Below are 24,089 nucleotides of genomic sequence, written 5' to 3' on the forward strand. Positions count from 1 at the left end.
TTGAGCTTGCAAGGATCTTTATTTTCACTTGACATATGTATCCATGAGGTGGCTGCATGCTGAGCTAAGATAAGAGTTACATGGCAGCACTTTATTCTGCTCAGGTTTGTCTGTTTTTCTAGATTCTGCATCTGCTTTCCCCCACATATCTTGGATGTAAATGTTCCATTCATGAATTGCAATTAATCCACCTAATAAAAGATATGTGTAGTGCAGTAGGCTATGGTATTCCAAATGAGTAGTTTGCACCATAATTACAGAAACAAGGCGAACAATATTTGTTATTTTCTAACTATACAATATATGACAATATACGGTACCTATAGTACAGTATCCTGCCTTGATGCCCGATGGCCCTGAGATAGGCACTGGCTCCCCGTGACCTAAGAAGTTCAGATAAGCGGTAGAAAATGAATGAATGAATGAATGAAAATGTCTTTCTTTTAAGTCAAGTCATGTCAAGTCAAGTCAAGAAGCTTTTATTGTTATTTCAAACATATATAGCTGTTGCAGTACACAGGGAAATGAGACAATGTTTCTCTAGGACCAGAGTGCTACATAAAACAAAGATATAGCTAAGGACTTGGTACTGTAAGTTAGTCCTAGATACATAAAGTGCATCTGTGCAACCTGGTGCAAACAGTGCAGGACAAGACAAAAAGAGAGTGCAGGACAAAAGACAGTGCAAAGAAAAAACACAAGACAATACACTAAAGACAATACATAAAGGACAATACACAAAAACAGAGCTGAGCAGTGTAAATACTGTATGTTCAATCAATATTACATGTGCAGAAATACTGGAATGCACACAGTATTATAGCAGCAGTTACCTGAGATATTGTAAAGTATTGAGCAAAATAGCAATCAACTGAAATGTGAGACAGCATGTGCAAAGAGCAAAAACAGTGTGCAAAACAGCATGTAAACAGTTTGATGGACATATAGTGGAAGATTGCATTTGGTGTACGTCTGTGCAGTCCGTGTGTGTGTGTGTGTGTATGTGTTTGTGTGTGTTGTGCTCAGTACAGTTCAGTTATTACCGGGTCTGATGGCTTGTGGACAGAAACTGTTACACAGTCTGGTTGGGAGGGCCTGAATGCTCCGGTAGCTTTTTCCAGATGGCAGAAGAGTAAAGAGTGTGTGTGAGGGGTGTGTGGTGGTGCTCGAGATGCTGTTCCTGATCCAGACTGACTGCGTTCTCCCAGTCAGGAAGTCCAGGATCCAGTTGCAGAGGGAGGTGTTCAGTCCCAGCAGGTGCAGCTTCTCAATCAGGTGCTGAGGGATGATTGTGCCAGTTGCTGAACTAAACCCTATGAACAGCATTCGTACTTAAGTGTCTTTATTGTCTAGGTGGGTGAGAGCTAAATGAAGGGCCGTGGCAATGGCATCGTCCGTGGAGCGGTTTGCACGATATGCAAACTGTAGGGGGTCCAATGAGGGTGGTAACTGGGTCTTGATGTGCCTCATGATGAGCTTCTCAAAGCACTTCATAACAATGGGTGTGAGTGCAATGGGACAATAGTCACTGAGGCAGGACACTGGAGACTTATTTGACATGGACAAATGTGGTTGTCTTGAGGAACAACAGCACTGTGCAAGGAAATGTTAAAGATGTCAGTGAAGATATCCAATCGCTATTCTGCACATTGTTTGAGCACCCTGCCAGGAATGTTGTCTGGTCCAGCAGCCGTCCGTGGGTTAACTCTGCATAGAGTTCTCCTCACGTCGGCCGTGGATAGACAGAGTACCTGACCGTTGGGGGAGAGATTGTCTTCCTTGCAGCTACATTGTTGACCACCTCAAACCAAGCATAGAAGTCATTTAGCACATCTGGGAGGGAGACATCACTTTTACATGCAGGTGAAGGTGTCTTGTAGTTCGTGATTGCCTGCATGCCCTGCCACATGCGCTGGGTGTCTCTGCTGTCCTGGAAGTGGCTGTGGATTGTCTGGGCATGTGTACGCTTTGCTTCTCTGATAGCTCGGGACAGTTTGGCCTTTGCTGTTCTTAGGGTCGCCCTGTCAGTGCACTCAAAGCAGTCCTGAAGAGCAGAGGTGGCTCCTGCTGACCAGCTTTTCACCTGCTTCAGAACCAGTTTACAGCATCTGACAAGTGGTGTTCATGTTGGATATAGCATAACAGAGATGTGGTCTAAGTAGCCGAGGTAGGGGTGGGGCTCCGCACAATACGGGCCAGGAATTTTTGTGTAAACAAGATCCATCATGTTTTCCGCTTTTGTTGCAAAGTCCACACTCTCACTCTCACTCACTCATTTTCTACCGCTTATCCAAACTACCTCGGGTCACGGGGAGCCTGTGCCTATCTCAGGTGTCATCGGGCATCAAGGCAGGATACACCCTGGATGGAGTGCCAAACCATCGAAGGGCACACACACACACTCTCATTCGCAAAGTCCACATACTGATGGAACTTAGGGAGCACTGATTTAAGATTTGCATCTCTGTTGCTGAGCCACGTCTCTGTGAAAACAGACACATCAGTTTCTAAACTCTTGCGGTGTAGTGCGTTCGAGTCGGATGTAGTCGTTTATTGTCCAGGGAGCAAACATTGGAAAGTAGAATGGATGGGGAAGCTGGCAGGCTAGGGGTTTGTTTTTAGCCTAGCACGGACAACCGTCTGCTTACCGAGCTTCAGCTTCCTCGAGCACCGCTTTTGGCATCCCCTCTCCTGGTTCCCGGGATCAGGCGATGCTGATAGTGGCCCCTGCATGGTACTGTCACGCCACCATCTTATATATCTATATTGTAGCGAAGTGCCAGCAATTCGGCAACACAGACAGCACCACTGAGTGCGACTGCAAGGCGGGACAGAGAAAAGGGCAGTAAATCCGGAGGAGCCTCCTCACCCTCCAGGAGTAGGTGAGCTAAAGAGACCAGTGTTCGGAATTTAGGATGCTTCCATGCCGACAGGGACCCCTCACTTGCCAGCCTGAACTGGAGCCCCTCAAGGAGAAGCTGAGTCATACATGACACCTCCTCCCCTAGCTAATATATATTAGAGCAATAGAGCACAAACATAAGTGGTATATTTTGTTTGATTCATTCATTTTCTACCGCTTATCCGAACTTCTCGGGTCACGGGGAGCCTGTGCCTATCTCAGGTGTCATCGGGCATCAAGGCAGGACACACCCTGGACGGAGTGCCAACCCATCGCAGGGAAATATTTCGTTTTAATATTTATTTAATAACAGTCAGTGTAAAGACCAAGTAGAGGTTAATCTCTGTTGGGTAACGTTTACTCTGTGTGTGTGTGTGTGTGTGTGTGTGTGTGTGTGTGTGTGTGTGTGTGTGTGTGTGTGTATAGTTATATAGAAATGTGGGATTATGAGGTATGGTATTTATGTTTAAACCACATGAGCAAACAATATCATTAATAGCTGGAGAGTCTGCAGATTACAGGATAATGTGCTAATAATATAAATTCATATTTTGAGGAGATTAAATTCTGTTGTATTAATATTATTATATTCATATGATTATTTAGCCACAATTTCTGTAGTGTGTAGCCACAACTTAATGTGTTGTGGGGATGTCATATGTAATACTTGGCCTCAAGTTTATTTATTATGTAAAAGGTTTATTTATTTATTTATTTATTTATTCGTTCGTTCGTTCGTTCATTCGTTCATTTATTTATTTATTTATTTATTTGAATGTGACTTCTTTGTCTGTTTATTGTAGCACATTCAGTCTAGACACTGGAATATTCCAAATGTGATGGGTGGTGATTAGTGTCAAATCTGTAAAGCTTCCTTGAGATCAGTCAATCAACTTTAAGCATTGTGTAAAAATCTGACCTTGACCCTTGTGAGCTGTTATGCTAAAGGGTAATATTTAACTTTCCATTAATATCCAAAATCCTACAAAATATTGTAGCTCTGCAGCAAAGCTCATACTTGCATAGGAATTACATCCATGAAACAGTTCAGTCAGTATGATCTCCATTGGTAGCTTAGTAGACAAGTCAGTGAACTTGTGATCAGATGAGCATGAGATCAAATCCCAATCATGGACAGTTGAGCAAGGCATAATAAAATAAAATGCTGAATAAAAAATTAGAAAAACATAAGGTCATCTGGATAAAAGTGTCTACTGAATGCCAAAAATATGTCTCAGTACCGAGAACGCACCAGTTAAAGTAGCAAATGACCAACAACTGGCCTCTTATCAGGATTGCACCTGTTTGCTGGTATTATTTGATCTTGCTTTTGATTCTTTGATACCTAGGTGTGCTTTTACACAGACTAGAAAATATTGTTGGCATTAAGTATAGAAAAGCTGTTTCCTGTTGCTGATGCCTGGTCTATGCTTATAAATATTAAGCTTTTTGCTCCTGTTCTTGGACTACTACTTTTTCTCCTATCAGTGCTACCTCTGGGTACAAATTTTCATAAACAGGGTGATGCCTACACTGTTATGCTGTTGACACTAAACCAACATTGCCAAAATTATACTTCTCCACCAGTTGTCAAATTTATTTCTTTTGTAAATTAATTTTGATAAGATATCATAAATCAACCGACAAGAAATTAAAAAAAAAAGTTATATCACATGCTTGCACACTCCAAATCCCCTGCTATATGCTTCTCAAAATGTCCACAGGAAAAAAGCTTCATATCTGTTCAGCCAGTAACCACCAGAGGGGGAGGAAAAGGAAAGAACATTGTGGATATTGCGAATCCAACAGGGCTCAGCAATGGACTGTAGCAATTTGTTGGGGTGACAACAGCGTTAACTTGTTTTGTCAGAGCAAGAGTATGAATCCCTGAGCAAACAGTGGCCTAAAGATAACAAAGCCAACATCACTCATGCTCAGTGAAGCAGCTGAACTCGGAGGACCCTGAGGGCCTCATCTCTTAGACATTTTTTTCCCTTTCTCTCTCAAACTAATTCACCATTTCCCATCTTGCTGTCAGAGATCATGGCTCTGTCCCAAATGATAGAATTTTTGTCAAGTGCAAAATCTTAAGTTGTGAGACATCACCAGTTTTATAATGCATAATGTAATGTGGTCACCAGTAGCCAATTTAGTTCAACAAAGGATGCAGCCATTGTCCAAATTCTGGCAGTGTCAGAAATTTTGTACAAAATATACACAAAAACTTACTACAAATATGGTAGTGACAATGTCAAAACATTTATTTAATTAACCATGGGACACTCATATTACTTAATGTATAATTATGAGTATACAGATGCTACCACATACAGATGTTAAATGGAAATATAATTCCAATTATTAAGATTTTATTTGTCGCACATACAATCATACACAGTACAACATGTTAAAAAACACTTTTTAAAGAGACAACTGTCCTTGTTATATAAAATTAGAATAGAATTGTTAGAGAAATACTCAAAATTAAATTAAGCTAAAATAGAAATAAGATTGTGAGAAATTATTGTTATAAAATAGATTAAAAAATATATATATGGAAATATTTGGATGTAAAGAGACAAAAAGGAAATGCACGAAAAAAAAGTAGAAATGTATAAAAAATTTTAAATGACAATGAGCTTAAAAAGGAAAAGAAATAGCTGATATATGTAATATTTTCATAAAATAAAAATAAAAATCCTTATTACTTTGTTATATTACTATGTTTGTTTATTACATTGAAGAATGGTTATGCAGATCCCATTTTCCCTACGAGTCCATATCACTCTGATGATTGCATTTATTTTAACAGAAGGTAGTATTTCCCTTCCGAACCCTAACCCTAACCCTAACCCTAACCCTAATGCTTAGTGCCAAGCCATGAAGCAAACAAACATCCTCTTTGTTTCTTAAGAGGTTTCCTTTAATTACAATTATATGTATAGAATATAATTATAGAAAGACATTTAGTAAGACATTTAATGAGACAGCCTTTTTTTATAAAAAAAGGAATTAATGACAAGTTACTGAACTTTATGAACATCGGACAATTTATCTGACATCCCAAATATCAATTCATGTCTAGTTAATTATTTATTTTACTCAGAAGCATGCTATACACAGTAGCAATGTATTTTTTTCTTATAGGTATATCTTAAAATGTGACATAGAGACAACATACATGAGGAAGCTCATTGTGTATGTGTATGCTTAAACACAGACACATTTGTCTTGCTATCCTTCGTAGACCTTCCCTTGTAGGTTGTGGGATGCAATACAGGGTTACTGTTACCACCACACCAAATGTATTATTTTCCAATAACAGCATGTCCTAACATGTCTTTATTTAGTAAAGAATGGTAGACTCTACCATTAATCCATTTATATCTACTTTTATTGTCAAGTTATTTCCAAAAAAAACTGATTATTTTTTTGTTTTCACACTTTTAAAGTAGCTAAAATGTCAAGTCATGAAGTTTTTATTGTCATTTGAACCATACAGTATATGGCTGATACAGTACATTGTGAAATGAGACAACATTTTTCCAGGACCATGGAGCTACACAAAAAAAACAACACCACAGAGCTAAGGACTTAAAGTAAATTGTTTTAGTCCCACCCTAGTGCAAACAGTGCGATACAAAACATCACAAACCAAACACACAAAACCTGTATACACTTGTGTAATAGCAGCAGTAATTTCTTAACAAAGGAAAAGTTATTTCTAGTAGAAAATTGATCATCACCTTTTGATCCATTCTAGAATTTAATATTATCAGTATTATAGTGTTATTAAATTAGCATAGTTGTAAAATAAAGTACAATTGCACAACTTAAGTATAAGCACTAGAATCTTATTATCTGCCAGATTATCACAATATGGTTTTGTCCTATGAAGCACACTATTTTCAAGTCAGTAAAATAAATAAATAAATAAATAAATAAATAAATAAATAAATAAAATAACACACACACACACACACACACACACACACACACACACACACACACACACACACAGCCAGGGTGAGTATGGGAGGTGCAGCTTGCTCATGCATTATACAATGGCTCTGATGGCATGTAATTATCTCAAGGCTCATGGACAAAATTAATAACGCAAATTAAAGCAATTGAACATCTTTTATTCCACTTCCCTGCTTATACTCCTCATTCAGTATTAAACTTTTTTAAGGTTTCCTATTTTTTGATAGAATAATTGATAGATCCACAGTAAAATCTATCACAATAAAAATCATGATAGTAAATATTAAGACTATCCCAAATTTACGATGACAAAGAAATTGAAATAAAACTATGAACATTACAGAAAATGTTGCAACAAATAAACAGCTAAAGTCAATAAAGCAACAAAATAAAAAAGTACAATGAAAAACAAGACCTGGCAAATTACGGACAAATATTGCAGACGAATTTAAGACGCAAAAACGAATTATAAATTGGACATTGTCTCAAAGCAGCTTTACAGAACATAAGATATATAATACAAATAATAATAATAATAATATTATACAAAGATTAATATTATACAAAAAAATCAAGATTAATATTAGACTTATATTTAAATGTGTTTGTATTTATCCCCAATGAACGAGCCTGAGGTGACTGTGGTGAGGAAAAACTCCCTTAGATGGAAGAGGAAGAAACCTTGAGAGGAACCAGACTCAAAAGTGAACCTCAACCTCATTTGGGTTACACTTGAGGGTGTGACTATAAATATACAGTCTGACAATTGTGTATTGGTGAGGAGGTCCTCTAAGAACACACAGAGTTTGCATCTTCCCTAGATGTCTCAGGATCCTCACAGGCTTGGCCTCATCTCAATGAAGGTCCGAAATCTTCATGACACGGAAATCAACTGTAGCTGGTGCAATCTATAAACACTCGTGTATATATATATATATATATATATATATATATATATATATATATATATATATATATATATATATATATATCTTTGAATGAAATGGGTCCTCAGGTGTCACATAATTAAGAAATTGGTCCGATTTTATTTTAAAAACCCCTTATAATAGCTGCTAGTTTATATTTAGTCTTATTTAGGTAGAATGAGGTTAAATGAGTAGAATACAAATATGTCATTAAGATGGATAAATAAAGCACAAACTTTCATGACTCACCCGGGACTTTGGCCACGTGCAGTTGTTTCTTTATGTTCTTGGACTACTACTTTTTCTCCTATCAGTGCTACCTTGTCTGCTCCTCCCTGTCTACACACCTGTTTCCTATTGTGATCACCGTGTCTATTTAACTGTGCTGCATTGCCTTGTGCATCACGGAATCTACTGCTGTCTTTGTCCTGTCTGTAGTCCGTGTGTTGTTTCATGTCCTTTTGTTATTAAACTCTGTTTATTTGGCTATCCTGCATTTGGGTCCGCTTCCTTAGTGGGGAAGCGTCATCCCTACTGTAAGTGCTAGCAGTATACTGATACTAGAAATGTGTGTTTGTGTGTGTGTGTGTGTGTGTGTGTGTGTGTGTGTGTGTGTGTTAATTGATAAATGGATACAGAGTACAGTGATGCCACTGCCTGGGGAAAAAGTCTTTTTTTACAGTGAATTATTAATAAGCCCATTTTCCCCAGACCCTAGATATTGCACTATGTTTGAAACAGAGGGCTGAAAAACACAGCCATTAACATGAATAAAAGCAGTCTTATTCTTTTTAGATGAGGAAGGTATCGTTTGAAGGTATTTTTGCAATACAGAGCAACATGTTTGACTTGAATGCATTGCATACTGGAACTTTTGCTGTCTTTACTTATTCTACAGTGCAGTTCTCATTCATGTAAACCTGAACATTGCTGGAAAATGGTGAGAAATTAAGCCCTTGGTGTTTATTATTATTATTATTATTATTATTATTATTATTATTATTATTATTATTATAATATTTTATTTTTTTAATTATTATTTTTTTTACAAGTCAAACAGCACTAGCAATCTCCATGTGTGACACCAGTGTGAAATATAACAGCTACTTTCTCACAGGAATAAACAACATCATTAAGAAATTAACACCGGAATCACAAACATATCTCAAATATTTTAATACAAACATGTTTAGTGTCTTGCATGTTGATTTTTTCATTTTAAATAAATAAATAAATAAACAAACAAACAAATAAATAAATAAATAAATAAATAAATAAAAACGTCTTATAAAGGTGTGAAAAAATGAAATAAATAACAAGGCCCACAGGACAAAGAATCCTGTGGTGATTTTCTGTCTTTCACATTTTCTCGGCATTATGATTAGTAGGTAGTATCTGTTGAAGCTTCTCTGTTTCTCCGAGCGAACAGTCCTTCCACATGACGGTTTTCCTCTGGAGGCTTTGAGAAGACATTTTGGATCCTCTAAGGTACTCGTGTCTCATCACGCAACGCCTTTTTAACTCATCTTCCTTTCCTTCTCCTCAGTTTCTCCTATTCTTCCCATCCTCCCTTACTAACAATCTCCCCAGTTTGAGTATTTCCTCAGGCAGACAGGACTAATTATTCCCTTTTCCCCCACATTCACCCGTGATCTCCCTGCAGGGTTCAGTCAAGCATCTATAGGGGAAATTTTCATTTGTCAGTCAAGATCACCGGAACAATATAATGAAAAAGAAAATATTACTGCTCTGTTTCTCTTTATCAGTATCGACAACTGTCAGCCAAAGCTCACTTTTATTGATTTTTCTCTGTTTTATTTCGTCCCCAGGCTGTTTTTTCTGTATAGCAATATTTACTGAGGAGCATAAAAATCCTTGAGCATAGAATAAAAAGTACTCAGCACAGCAGGATCGAGTTTAATGACTGATTTACTTTGACACGGGTTTTAGATTCTGTCAAACACACACCGGATAATTAGAATTGTGAAGGCTGTAATATTCACGTTTCACCATCAGCATGCTTTCGCCAGTTTGGGACGAGGAAAAAAATATGCTGAAAGAAGAAACTTTCAAGAAGAAAATATGAAAGATTTGAGAAAATGACAATGGGGTTTTCTATTTGTGCTGCAAAAAGACAAGCAATTTAGAAATTATTTAAAAAAAAGAGTTTAAAGTTTTAAGAAAAAAAACAAAAAAACATTTACAATACTATTTGCTGAAGCCTTCCTTTGGAGAGAGAATTCCAGACCTTAGTCTCATCCAATGTTGTCTAACATGGTTCAATATCTAGGATATTTCCTCCATGCAGAACATTACATTCTCCTTTATATTACTAAACTTGTCCATAAGCGTGTAAACTGCCATGTTTAATTCAGACCACATAGTTTGTTAGGGTTTATATCAGGAGTCTGAAATGCCAAGTGAAAAACAATTATTTTATATCCTGAGAGTAAATTCACAAATTTTAAAACTGCAGCACACTTTTTCATGGAGATGGATTCTGCCTTTACTCAACATGACAGTATACTTTTCAGAATCTTACTATTTACTATAAATATTTATAATATAGGATATGGAAAAAAAATAATTTGAGTGAATAATGCAGTAGAAAGGACATGAATACATGCTATATATCATTGTTTTAATTATTATTTAAGGGTGTCAAAAATTAACTCACTCATTTTCACATTTTCTTTACTGCAAACTCCAAAGTAATTCATTTGGGAAGATTTTTTGGCTTGAATTATTTTATATGACATTTGTGGCTGAAGGACAATATATATATATATATATAAATGCACGGTGCAAGCTAAATATTTCCCACATTATTGTTTAGTACCATTCTGCTGTATATAAAATTCCACAAAATAAATTAAGATTAAGTTTATTAATTGTAAGTGGCACTTCTTCAGATGAACTTTCTCTATCGAATTTCTGAACCCTTATTCTAAGAAGTTGTAATGGCAAATTGAATCATAGCTTGACGATATTGGCCACCCCCCCCCCCCCCCAAACACCCACCCTTCCTCACTGGATTTCTTTAATCCCCATAAATCCTCAGCACAGTGCACGTGAGCTCCATAGATGACATTACAACTGGAACAGGGCCAGAGAAGTGTCCATAAAGTCTAGGCAAAGAGCTCTTCATAAATGTTTAAAAAAAAAACATCCACATAAACCCAACCCTCTTGTACACTTGGAAAAATGTGTGAGGTAAATCTGTTTAAATTCTCATATAGTCTGTGCAAGTTAAGAGCTATGATAACACAAATACAATAAAGTAAGAGAATATATTATACCCTGATTAATTTTATAAATAAAAAAATTAAAAAATAAAAAAATAAATAAATTAAGAAGTATTGAGTATTTAATTTGCTAATCGGCCTTAACATTATTATGGTCCAGTTCTCATGCTCACATGCACCTTGTAGGCACTTCACAGTGGACAAGGACTCAGCATGGGCACTCCGACTGGTCTGTGACTACACAGCCCCAGACACAAGAAGCTATGATGCCTTGTGTATATACAGTTCTACTAATTTCTTCAGCAATTTTGCTGCTGTAGCTCTTTTGTGGGATCAGAGCTGTCAGTTAGCCTTCACTCACCATCAATGAGCATTGGACATCCATCACTTTCCATGCCATGTCCTTCCTTGGATGACTTTCCTACCATCCTATCCACTACATATCAGTTCCAACCCACAATAGTAGAGGCCCTGACCAAGTCACAATTTGACCCTTGGTTTAAGTCACTCAGTCTTGACCATTGGTATGTGGAAGCCTAGAGATTAAGGTGTTGGACCAATTGGAAGGTTGTGAGTTTGAATCCCAAGTCCACCAAGCTGCCACTGCTGGGCACCTGAGCAAGGCCTCCTTCCATTACTCAGTTGTCTACAAGGAGATTAAATGTAAGTTGCTCTGGACAAGGGCATCTGCTAAAGTCCATAAATGCAAATTTTCAATGCTTGCTAAAAACATCAATTTCAAAAACTGACCGCTCACGAAGCAAGCAAATATAAACACTGGCCTTATATCAGTTGTCATATTTGCTTGCGTGAAAGTGGACGAAGCTGAAACTGTCCACAGTTGTCCACAACCTTTCGGTGTGTATTTTTTATGATTTGCATAATACCTTTTCCTTAAACTCCTTTCTTTGGTCATTTTGTACCACAGCCCATTTCTCTAATCCTCACAAATCCTTGGCATTCTAGGACAAGAGCAACAGTTCAGTTCTAAAAAAAAAAAAAAGTAAAAAAGAAAAAAGGCTGTAGGCAAGATTACACTTTTTATCCTTGTTTATCTTTTAAATCAAAAACACAAAGATGTGTATTATCGGTCCAGTAAATCTACTTTGTGATAAAGTCTAAACTGTCAACTGGGAACTGTGATACAGAAGTCCAGGATACACTTCTAAACATAATCTAGCATTCTGGCCTCATATGTCTTTAGACATGAACGTTTTTGCGATCGGTTTTCATCTGGGATGCACTTAAAATTTTGTGTTTTCTTTAGAGGCTGTTAGACTACAAGTCTTCATCTATTATAAAGTCGTATGTGTATGTTTATCAGCTTTTATAAGTCATTAATATTTACTAATCATGGCAGTCTATTTCTTAACCATTTTCCTTTCTGTACCTATTATGTGCTTTATATGTGTGCTATTTGGATCGGAACTCTTGCTATCTGTGCCTTCGATTAACTGGTCATCTGCTAGAAAGCAGGAACTATCGTCTAAGCAGAGGGTGACCCAGTCTGTGTGTCACGTCATAATCATGACTTGTAGTTGGGCAGCATCTCCTGCTTATAAGCTATACTGGTATCATTAATTCACAATGTCTTGAGAAATAAGGGAATTGCAGTTGATTGCATGAATTTACCAACGTTTGTCTTATTTCAGTAGTAATTCTGTGACTCCTGAATGAAAATGAGAGAGAGAGAGAGAAAGAGAGAGAGAGAGAGAGGCTGATATAATATACCATATTATAAGCTACAGGTGTGCCATGGTATTCATCAATACCCTCAATACTCCCACTGCAGACCCCATTAATGACACCTACAGCTGCCACAGTGTTTGTATCAATTTGGATCAAGCACATTAAATATCAAAACAGGTCAACTTTTATTCAAACTGTACGTAGGTGCTGATTTAATTAAGCATAATCTAAACATGCAGCTCATACAGCACAACTACCAAACTATTAATCAAGGGAAAATATCATTTCTCATGAGAACGAGAAAAGTTCTTGAATAAATATAGAGAATTTGTATAGACAGAACCAATAATGTGTTGTCAATACAGATGAAATATAGATAAAAAGAAAAGCTCAAAGGGCATCTGGTTGACTAAACAATCTATACACATTAGTAAATCAGATGCTTTTTGAGCTTTTCTTTTTATCTAGATTTTAACAATATTTTATCTAACCAGCGTCCATTAACACAAACGTGGTGCATTTGGTTATACAGTACATGCTTGGTAACTTCCGTGATATTGTGCTGGTTTAAATTAGTCCACGATTTATTAGTTAGTTATTAAGTTCATTATTGTGGGCAAGTATGAATAACAATAAGAGCGTATATAAAAAAGCTAGTATTTTTCAATTGAATTCAATTCAATTATTATTTCTTTGTTTTGCACTTTTAACAGTGGACTTTGTCTCAAAGAAGCTTTACAAAACATAAGAATCATAATACTAATGTAATAAGTCTGTCTGTGTTTTTGCCCTGTTTCTGTCTGCTGTCTTGCCCTGCTGTTATAATTGTTGGCCCCGCCCACTCATTTGTTACCATGGACACTAATTGCACTCAATCTTTTCCCCAGGTGTTTTGTCTTTGTCTCTGATTGTCTCTGTTTGTGATTGGTTCCTGTTTACTACATTTACTCTGTTTGTTCACACATATATATGTATATATATATATATATATATATATATATATATAATGTAAGGGTAAATATACTGCAAAAATTCAAGATTAATATTAGACATATTTAAATGTAATTATGAACGAAAGTGTCGTAACCGAGGGTGAGGAACTTTTTAATTCACAACTCATAGAGCATGCTGACAGTTCTGGCATTTATACATCTGTTTATTTATTTATTTACTTATTTGTCATTGTTTTATAGTGTTTCTAGGGTCATAATGAAAGGATTTATGTTTAATTAACAGATAAAAGGCCCAACTGTTCAGGCCATTGTCATAAGAAGACCTAAAACGTGATGAGACAAACATACATTATGGGAAACGTGAATATAATTAAAAATCTGGTGGTTGCTGAAAATTGAAATCTATGTTGTCTATGTTGGTTGGCCGTGGCGAACATTACGGCCCACTGCTGGTTTAAATCTGAATCCGAAGGAGCACTAACCAGAGGCAACAAATGACATTATGTTAAACTGAAAACATATAGATAGTGTGGGTGAATTTATATCCTAAATATCAAAATCATTTAATATACAAAGACATCATAGTAGGAGGTAAAGGAGCAAAACATATAATGTTCACGACTAGTATGGTTTTTTTTTTGTTGTTTTTTTTTCTGAATGATTCATTAATGTAATTAAATTCCATGTATGAAAGACATCCAGACAAACTGAAAATAAGCAAATCAATAACACCATCAAAAGAATACTAGCTTTCTCACCTCCACCTTTTTACCTCTTCTACTCTCATGGTTTCAGTCTTTCCTAGCTGGCAAAGAGGGTTTTTTTTTTTTTTTTTTTTTTTAGTGAAGCATCCATCCACTCTAATGAGCACAACTCACTGTGGATGTCAAACACTCATTCACACTTTCTCTCTCATTTTCTTTCTCTTTTTGTATCTGTCACTCCACTGTTTTGACAGCAGACACCTCTGCTCCCATTCCTGCTCTCAATTACTGTCCTTGGGTGTCACCTGCTGGGCTGAAGTAAAGAAGGGGAAGAAGGATGAATAGCACCACTCGCACACTTTCTGTCTCTCTTTATCTGTGGTGTTGAGACCATTGCCCTCAGTCCCCGAAAATGACCAGGCAGTAGCTCAAGGTGTTCATGGTGTGGTGTATCAGCTGACAGGGAGCGAAGCTGCTGCCCACTATGGTTTATTTTAGAGCCTGAGGCTTGAGCATTGTACGTCAGGGACATTATGCAAATACGATTTTCAAAAGTAATGAATAAATAACCTCTGAATTCACTATTTATCTAATACAGATGTACAAAACAGAACAAAAATCAAATGAGCTTTGAAATTCAAATCGCATAAGTATTTAATTTAATAGTACTTGATTTAACCCCTCCCGAGGCGAGCCAGGACAGAAATGATAAATCTTTTCTTAAGCATACAAAGCCGAAATGCATGCAGCATAGCAAAAGTACGGGAAGAAGCTCAGCCATAAGACCACAAAGATTTCCAACTAAACACAACACAATTCCAACAAGAGACTAAATGAACTGACAGTACAAATGCGTAAACATTGCATACAACAAAATTGACACAAACAATCGGCCACTACACGTTACAAACACAAGCAGATTCCAACTGTTCAAGCCCATGTCACAAGAAAGACCTAAAAAAGTGATGAGACAAACATACATAATGGGAAATGTGAATATAATTAAAAATCTGGTGGTTGCTGAGAATTGAAATCTCTTTTGGCCTTGTTTGTTGGCCGTGTTGAACATTAAGATACCGGTTTCTGGTTTAAATCTGAATCTAAAGGAGCACTAAACAGAGACAAGATATGACTAAGTCAAACTGAAAACATATAGATAGTGTGGGTGAATTTAGATCTTAAATATCAAAATCATTTAATATACAGTATAGTAGGAAGTACAGGAGCAAAGCATATACAGTAATGTTCACGGATTCTCCAGATTCCAGTGGTATAGGGATGAGCACTTTATGAGCAAAACTCACAGAACCAGAAGCCAAAGAACACATTTTTATTAACCACCAAAATAATGGTTATATGCTAATACATAAATAATATAAACTGGTTAGTCATGGCCTAATGTTTAGAGAGTTTGACCAAGGTTGTGGGTTCGAGTCTCGGGCCGGCAATACCACGTTTTATTTATTTATTTATTTATTTATTTATTTATTTATTTATTTACCTTTATTTTGCCATTAAGTCTCATTGAGATCAAAAAATCTCTTTCACAAGAGAGACCTGGCCAAGGTAGCAGCCATACATAAACACAACATAGATACATACATACAATAATTCAAATACGAGGACTTCTCAAGAAAAACAACTGCATGTCTCCTTTACCACATTTTTTATGATGGTCTTAAATGTATTTTTTGATATACACATTTCTAATTTAAGGTCACCACGACTGAGGTGCCCTTGAGTAAGGCACCGAAACACCCCCCACCCCCCCCCCCCACTGCATAAATGGCTGCCCACTGCTCCAGGTGTGTGTTCGCGGTGTGTGTGTGTGTTCACTGCTGTGTGTGTGCACTTTGGATGGGTTAAATGCAAAGATAGATGTCACTATATATATATATATATATATATATATATATATATATATATATATATATATATATATATATATATATATACACACACACATAAGTGAAATACACTTATTTTAAATTAAGCATGTTTTCTAGCAAGAGGCTAAAAATAGCCCCAGGTGAAGCAGTTAATAAAGGTTTGCAATTGGGAGAAATGCATGTGTTTATATATATGTTTATATAAATGCAGTTGGAGCAACTATAAGGGTATACTGCATTATTATGATGAGTATATATATATATATATATATATATATATATATATATATATATATATATATATATATATATATATATATATATTTGACCATAACTGTTGTTTTTGCCCACTTGTATTAGCCAACCGGGATAGTTTGAGTCTCTAGAGTTAACAAACCCAGACATTCAGTAAAAGCAGTTCTGCATATAAAAATGTCTCTTTAGATCGGAGAGGTCAGAGCAGAACGACCAGATTGGTTGAAGCTGACAGACACTGATTCAAACAACCACTCCTTATCAAGCATTGCAGAACACACAGCATATCGAACACTGACCTATAAACAACCGGAGACCAGATGACTTTCCACTCCTATCAGCCAGAAACAGGATTCCGAGTCTATAGAAGCTTTGTGGTCACAGGCTCACCAAAACTGAGCCATTGCAAATGGAAAAAAACGAAACAAACAAAAACAGATACGTATCTTCATCTTTATCATTTGTTTTATCATGGCCTTGCTGCCTCTTAAACAGTAGTTTAGTAGGGTCTAGTTTAATGTTCACTTCCTGCTGCTTTCATTTCATGACCTTAAACCTTAAACCCTTTTTTTGGAGAGCTTTAAAATTATTTGTTGTAAGCTTTTGTTTGTTGAACTCTAATTCTTTGAGTGCTGTTAACTTGTTAGTGTTTATTTTTTTTTAGTGGTTAGCACCAGGGTCTTGGATTTAATCCTCTCATCTACCGCATGGGGACTGTGTGGGTTTTCTACAAGTGCTTTATTTTTCTTCCACTTTGGAGAAACCTGCTGTTAGGAGGATAGGTTATTCTAAATCGGTGATGATGTGATTAAATCTGAAATGTGTTTATTAGTTCATCCGAACCATGTTGTATTTCTGGCTCATGGGTCGTAGTCTCAGACGAGGCTCTGGGCTCAGCTTAGTCAGAATAAAATGTCATTTACTGAAGATATAAATATAAATGAATAACAGAATGTACAGCATAATGATTCAGAGATGGAAAGACGTCCTTGCTTCGCTATTCATCCGTTGATCCATTCATTCATTCATTTAGTTTCTTAATTACATTTATGTATGGACTTATTTAACCCACTCCTAAAAAAATTTTTATATATTGAATTTTTTTATAATGAATTTAATTTAGTTAGACTCACAGGATAACAGTATAACCTTTATGGCTTCTACAGCTGTATTGTACCATACGTCATGCATGCATCATATTTGTGTAATGCACTGCTTTTTTAAACTCTTTAGCAACAGTTTGTTGGAAATTGGAAGTGTGATTCTAACATCAGCAGTGATTTTAAAAAGATTAGTCTATTAATGCTACAAATATATATATATATATATATAACCAGTGCTATAACTACTATCTAGTGCTGGTTAATATTATAAACAGCAGTTTTGCTAATTCCTGTCCCCTTGTTTTTATTTTTCTACCCATCCTGAGGCATCTAGATATGTACCTAGTTGTGTTCCAAGTCTAGTTGTGTTCCATGTCATGAAGACTTTGGACCTTCAATGAGAAGATCCCAACTCCATGTGGTCTTTAAGGACAACAACCTCCTAATAAATACACAATTGTCAGCCTGTACAGTATCTGACTATAAAAAGAGCATAATTTATAACAACACTCTGGTGTTTATAACAGTTTATAATTACACCCTCCAGTGTCACTGTCACAACCAGGGAAGGAAGGAGACGGACCCGTACGAAGGATAGCTTCAAATGAATGGGGTTTAATAAATGATAAAGACGAAGACAGTAAATGACGAGAACTAAAGCAATACAGATGACGACACTTAACAATGACTGACAATGACTAGGGTAACCAAACGTAACTAATGATTCCGCGCTGCCATCAGCAATTAGGATCAGGTGTGGAGACAGGGAGGAGCAGACGAAGGCGGGGCAGACACATGACATCAACAACAACAACAACAACAACAACAACAACAACAGTAGCACATGGCCAGAAGTCTGGGCTGATCCCTGACAGTCACCCAGATGAGGATGACGTTCACTTTTGTGTCTGGTTCCTCTCAAGGTTTCTTCCTGTTCCACCAAAATCAACTCAGTCACCTCAGGCTTATTCATTGGGGATAAATACAAACACATTTAAATACTCCAATAATAATTCTGAACTTTTTATACTATATTTCTTATGTTATGTCAAGCTACTTTGAGATAATGTCCATTGTTAAAAGTGTTATACAAATACACTCTCTCACTCACTCATTTTCTACCGCTTTATCCGAACTACCTCGGGTCACGGGGAGCCTGTGCCTATCTCAGGCGTCATCGGGCATCGAGGCAGGATACGGACGGAGTGCCAACCCATCGCAGGGCACACACACACACACTCTCATTCACTAACACACTACGGACAATTTTCCAGAGATGCCAATCAACCTACCATGCATGTCTTTGGACCGGGGGAGGAAACCGGAGTACCCGGAGGAAACCCCCGAGGCACGGGGAGAACATGCAAACTCCACACACACAAGCGGGAATCGAACCCCCAACCCTGGAGGTGTGAGGCGAACGTGCTAACCACTAAGCCACCATGCTCCCCATTGAATCAAAATGAACACTATAAATTCATTTAAAAAATTAGAATTGCTATAAACCTGTAATTGTCCTTGCAGCTGGTGTTATTGTCAGCGTTGCTGCGATAGAAAATTAATCAACACTTTCAGACTGATGGCAAATCAAATAATGTAACAGTGCTGTGGTAGAATTACTACTATTTACCAACAGAGATGGCTTTAAATGTTCCCAAAAACAGTTTGAACTCATCTGAAACAAATTGTAATCCAGTTCACAAAAAGATGTGGAAGAGAAAAGAGATTCACTTCTGTTTCTGAGTGTGTGTTGCAAAAATTGAGTACACTCGCATGCCAAAACAGTGCGTAATGCCCATATGGCTCTGCATCTTTGAACCCTGAATCTAGGAAATCTAATTTCATGGTTTTGTGGTTTGGGGATTAATATTCAAGCAGTCAATAGCAAGGTTTAAACTATTTACTTGCTTAGCTCTTGTGTTGTGTTTACTACTTAAAGGTTCACTCTATTTGTTTGATCTTTTCTAAATAACACTATATAAGTCGTCTCCAAATGATCTGCTGTAACCCTACACGTGTGATATCCTGAGCATTGACTGGCTAATATTAGAGAGAGCTATTCTTCAGAATTAGAATTTAGCCAGGCAACTGCGGATATTTTATACCAAAGATGCCCTTGATGGCCATTTAGTATTGCTCTCGCCGTCTGTCTTTCTTCCTATCTTTCTCAGATGTGATGACATTAACATCCATCTTGAGAAAGTGCCAGTGACCTAAAAATAGAAGCTCCCAAGCACAAATGGACACTGTCTCTATCGCTTGCTCTCTCCTTCACTGATTCCTCCTGATCAGTTAAGTGCCTGCGTCCTTGTAATGGCTGACTTTGATGAACTCTTGAACGCTTTGAGTGCATTACAATCTGCTCATTTGTTGCTGCTGTAATTTTAGAACAGCTTTTAGTTTAAAGTGGGGAAAAAGCAAAAAGTGCTTTCTGAGATTATCTATCTATCTATCTATCTATCTATCTATCTATCTATCTATCTATCTATCTATCTATCTATGATAGATAGATAGATTTTTTTGTTTTGTTTTTTGATTAATCCCTAAATCCTTCTTTTTTGTTGTTTGTGTGGCAGTTTTCAAAAATTAATTTCAGTTTTACAAAAAGGTTTTGACAAAATTTTTGACATTTTAGATTACGTAGAGATATGGAAATTATAGATTTGCATTTTAAACTGTATTCCAGATTTTCAGCTCTGCATCACTAATAATCTGATTGTGTAAAGGTGACTAAATTTATATTAAAATTTGACATTAACATTTATTTAAATCCAGTTTAATTGAATATGTATTAAAGTAGACACAAACCTTGTACCAGCCTTTATTAATATTTTACATAATGATATGATATTCATTCATGTACCATGATGGTTTTTAAATGATTAAGTGATTGATTGATTGATTGATTGATTGATTGATTGATTGATTGATTCATTGATTGATTGATTGATTGATTCATTCATTCATTCATTCATTCATTGGCTGACTGATTGACTGATGGATTGATTGATTGATTCATTCATTCATTCATTGGTTGACTGATTGACTGATGGATTGATTGATTGATTCATTCATTCATTCATTCATTCATTGACTGATTGATTGATTGATTGATTCATTCATTCATTCATTCAGTCATTCATTGGCTGACTGATTGACTGATTGATTGATTGATTGATTGATTCATTCATTCATTCATTGGCTGACTGATTGACTGATTGATTGATTGATTGATTGCATGGTGCTTTTCAGAATATGCATTTTAAACGTATACTGCTTTACTGAAAGACAGAAATCAGCTACAAGTCAAAAAAAGTTCATTATTTAATCTATAATTATCTCTTTATGTCTACTCTCAACTATTCACTACCAATGAATCATTTTGAATGTGTTCTCAATATCATGATATGTATGTATGTGGTGTATTGTATTGTATTGTACTGTATTACTTAATGTTATGTTGTTTTCTACTCTGTTGATATTTCGTGCCATTTTTTAATTGCCATTCAACATATATTTATTTCATCATCATCAATAATGATTTTCTGAGCTTAAATTAGAAATATCTTCCACTCAGAAGAGTTTGTAGACCTTATTAATAGATCCCTAATGAATTACCCAGAGATTTAAAATGCATTTGGATGTAATGTTGGACTTCATAAATGTACTGTGATTAAGCAGTTATTACCCCTGTTCATCGTCATTCACAAATTATCTGATAAAGCTAGAACCTGGCATAGATTTAAATCCTGATCAAGGTATGCTAGTGGATTTCTGCCATTATATTCTGGCTTACATTTATAAAAGACAGACCACCGTCTGTGTATGCAATGCAAACAGCAAAGCTTTGGAATCATTCATCATCATTTCTCTCGCCTGATGAAAGTTGTCTGATCTGTCCATCACACAGCTCCAGTGATATCTGTAAGAGATGAGATGCATATCGCCTGTGGCAACTGTTTAAAGTGATGTAAGTGCTGAAAAATGTCGTGTCTCACCTCCCTGGTTTCACAGTAAAAGGGAACAGCACTCTGATTTCTCTTCAAAGTCTGTCTTTTATCATTGCATCATCTATCGCCATTTTTCACAGAGACTAACTGATGACATGGTCGCAACTGTGAATTGTAAAATTGCCTAAATAATTGTCAAAAGTCAGCCATTCTTCACTACTTCCTGATCATTCCATTGCTTTTACTGTAGCCATGTTACTACTTTTTTTTTCCACTGTAATTTCCTTTAAGATATTATTGTCACATATTAATACATTTTCTAATGAAACGATCTGGCACGTGTAACGATCTGTGCAGATTTCTTGGAAAAGACATGGAAAATCCTCCTACATAAAGTCAGTAAAGTTGAATATCATGCACTGATTAGTATCTAATTAGCACCATAATGACTAACACATAGCAATAAGCCACCGATGTTTATTCAGTCAGTAATTAATTTGATAAGATGAGGTGAAACGAACCCTTCACACTTCGCCCTTGTTACCCCAGGTGGTCCAAGATTTGATTTTGCAACATCTATTTTCTCTGCAGTGCTTAATGTTGCTGCTTCACAGCTTCAGGGTCTTCAGTTCAAGCCTGAGCTCAGGTTACTGTCTCTATGGAGTTTCATACTATTTGTTTTCCTTGTGTTCATAAGAATTTGATCAGGTTTTTTTATTTTACCTACTTTCTCATTTATTGAATGCTTGTGCTAAAGTCTGCAAAGCAGCAGGCTCCAGATTCACCATAACACTTACTAGCAGTTTGTAACAATGGAGGAAAGGCTGAAAGCCACCCAGGTTCTGACACATACTGTAAGGCCTCATAGAATCATAATCATTCAGGCAGGCTCATGGGTCTTGGGTTTGTATTTCCCAAATTGCACCAAATTTGGTTAAAAACTTTTGGCTTGTCCTCTGGTTGGTCGATTACACTGTTACACTGGTTCTTCATTTGAAGTAACCTAACCTAAACTCTTTATTGGGAATGTTCACTGTTTAGTTCTAATTTTTTCCTTATTTTCTTGTATTTCTTATATTTTCTTGTATTTCCTGGTGACTAAGAGCTTTTTCTACTTTTTTTTTTAAGACCTTCAAAATAATTCTAATAAACATTCATTCATTCATTCATTCATTCATTCATTCATTCATTCATTCATTTTCTACCGCTTATCCGAACTACTCGGGTCACGGTGAGCCTGTGCCTATCTCAGGCGTCATCGGGCATCGAGGCAGGATACACCCTGGACGGAGTGCCAACCCATCGCAGGGCACACACACACACTCTCATTCACTCACACACACACTCACACACTACGGACAATTTTCCAGAGAAGCCAATCAACCTACCATGCATGTCTTTGGCTCGGGGGAGGAAACCAGAGTACCCGGAGGAAACCCCCGAGGCACGGGGAGAACATGCAAACTCCACACACACAAGGCGGAGGTGGGAATCAAACCCCCAACCCTGGAGGTGTGAGGCAAACTTGCTAACCACTAAGCCACCGTGCCCCCTCTAATAAATATCATTTTGATTAAAAAAAAATCTTTATTTTTGTTAATAAATTATTGTTTTCAAACCAGCAAGGTAGTCTCCTCTGTCTTCCATGTAATACAGTTCTGAAAGAAACCCACAAAAGCCACCCCCATGTTCTGGGCTCCTCCTGATGGCACGTGTGTGAGCAGGTGGAAGTGGAAAGAAGAGCTAGAGGTAAGACGATGACACAAACACAAACGTTAGCTGTATTTTGTCTTAGATTTATAAGCACAGGTACTTTAATTTCCCCTCATTTCATGTACACACACTCCAACTGGGTTAGACTGAGTGTTTTTTCTATACCTAACTGACTTTAGTAGAACAATACTTTTATGATATTTAACATTTATGCAATCAGAGGGAGATAGAAATAGTCACCTACAGCATTTTACCCAACATAACAATAAATCTCTCTCTCTCTCTCTCTCTCTCTCTCTCTCTCTCTCTCTCTCTCTCTCTCTCTCTCTCTCACTCACACACATATAGAGATACACAGTCTGCTGCTTCCAGATTGTTCCCTTGGGGTGAAACACCTGTGTGTGAACAGATTGCCATCATTGGTAATTGAGAAGAAGGAAGAAAAAACTGAAACAAAACAACAACAAAAAAACATAATAGGCAGACTCTCTCTCTCTCTCTCTCTCTCTCTCTCTCTCTCTCTCTCTCTCTCTCTCTAACACACACACACACACACACACACTCACACACACACACACACACACACACACACACACACACACACACACACACACACACACACACACACACACACACACAAATATAATAGGCAGACTCTCTCTCTCTCCAACACACACATACACACACACACACACAACACACACACATAATAGTCAGTCTCTCTCTCTCTCTCCAACACACACACACGCACACACACACACACACACACGCATGCA

Source organism: Tachysurus fulvidraco, chromosome 5 (genome assembly GCF_022655615.1).
Source record: "Tachysurus fulvidraco isolate hzauxx_2018 chromosome 5, HZAU_PFXX_2.0, whole genome shotgun sequence".
In the NCBI taxonomy this organism is placed as follows: domain Eukaryota; kingdom Metazoa; phylum Chordata; class Actinopteri; order Siluriformes; family Bagridae; genus Tachysurus; species Tachysurus fulvidraco.